At 45.0% G+C, this 1760-nt stretch overlaps 1 pseudogene; it reads right to left on the reverse strand.

The window, feature by feature from the left end:
- Positions 1-407: 407 nt before the first annotated feature.
- Positions 408-526, reverse strand: LOC126102785 (5S ribosomal RNA; annotated as a pseudogene).
- Positions 527-1760: the final 1234 nt, after the last annotated feature.

Consider the following 1760-nt stretch of genomic DNA (forward strand, 5'->3'; position numbering starts at 1 on the left):
ATGACGTGGCCTAATAACTGCAAGTGTTCTAGCAGTAGTGGACATCAGAAGATCCTGAGGAAGATCCCAATAGAGGGGTCGAAACGTCGATCATTTTAGAAGAAAGATGACGCGGCCTAATAACCCAGAAGATTTTAACTTCATTGACAACGGCCACGAAAGCCTGCTGACTTCCATAGTCTCATTTCTTTTCACAGTCCAATTTCTTACACAGTTCATTCTAGTCACCTTCACAAATGATGATGATAATGATGAAATGATGAGGACAACACAAACACCCAGGCTCCGGAGGGGATTGTGGCCAACACACCACTCTCCCAGCCGTTCTCAGTTTTCGTCTCTAGTGCCGCTGCTTCTCAGTCAAGTAGCTCCTCAATTGGCTTCGTAAGGACTGAGTACACCCCGCTTGCCAACAGCACTTGGCAAGCCCGGGCAGTAACCCACCAAAGTGCTAGCCAAGCCCTACAGCGCTTATCTTCGGCGATCTGACGGGAACCAGTGTTGTCACTGTGGCAAGGCTGTTGGCTGCATACTGTCACAGTGGGAGCAAAATTCTATTAATGCGACTTTTCACACTAAAAAGTAGTTGTATCCAGTTCATATTAACTAAAGACGGTGGCAATTTTCATAATGACTTTTTAACAACACGGTCACAGAAGTGCAATAAAAGGGACTCCATCTGAAGCGCACACAATGGAGTGCATATTGTGGAGAAAATAGTTCCTGCAGCGAACCTTCCCAGAGAGCAGCAGGTGGAGACTGGGGAAGAAACTCCCTGACACTTTAGTTGGCAATTCTGTGGTGACAGCAGCAGAATGCCTCCTGTGAAAAAAAGTCCCATGTCTGCGTCGCCAATTTCAATACAACGAATCAGTCTTTTATCAATTTACACCATCATGTAACTTTCTCCGACTGATGATTGGACTGATATTAAAGTAGATTCGCCCCCATGATCCAATAGTCCTGCATACAGGCAACACGTCGATAGGTCTAGAACAGTGGTCGTCTAAATTTTTTGCTCGAGAGCCAATACTGACCTTCAGCCACGTATGTACCGATCTTATTATTAATTGGTAATTTACATAAATCAGTATGTTATGGGCCTCCAAGAGACTGGCTACAGTAAGGGCGTGGTAAGTGGGTTGCCGATCACCAAGTGCTGATCGTTAAGAGTTGGCACCACTCGGAATATTTCGTTCTGGCTATTCTCTGTTTCAGACTTCTGCCATCATCTGCGATCCTAGAGTTGTGTTGTTTGTGTGAGCAGATGATTAATGATTGCCTAGAATAATTGTACTTATATTGCTCCTCTCCTAGTAGCAATGCATCTCCTAGTAGCAATGTACCGTACGTCTCTGTAGAAGCCAAGCATTCCTAGCGACTAAAAACAACCTGACGTCACTACCGTTCCAAAGAAGAGTCGTAGAACGGACTCACAGAACTGTAACCCTATATCTCTGACGGCGGTCCGTTGCAGAACTTTGAAACACGCTTTGTCTTCGTATATTATGACATTTCTGGAGACTGAAAATCTGCTCTGTAGGACTGAACATGGGTTTCTGGAAAAAAAAAACAATCGAGTGAAAGCCAGCTCGCTCTGTCCGTCCACGAGAACAGAAAGCCACAGATACAGGCACACAGACAGATACCATGTTTCTTGGCTCCCGTAAGGCATGCGATACGGAACCACATTGGAGCCTAATGATCAGAATGTGAGCGTATTGAATATCAGACTATTTGTGTGACTGGAGTTTCTAGCA

Source organism: Schistocerca cancellata, chromosome 1, assembly GCF_023864275.1.
Source record: "Schistocerca cancellata isolate TAMUIC-IGC-003103 chromosome 1, iqSchCanc2.1, whole genome shotgun sequence".
NCBI lineage: Eukaryota > Metazoa > Arthropoda > Insecta > Orthoptera > Acrididae > Schistocerca > Schistocerca cancellata.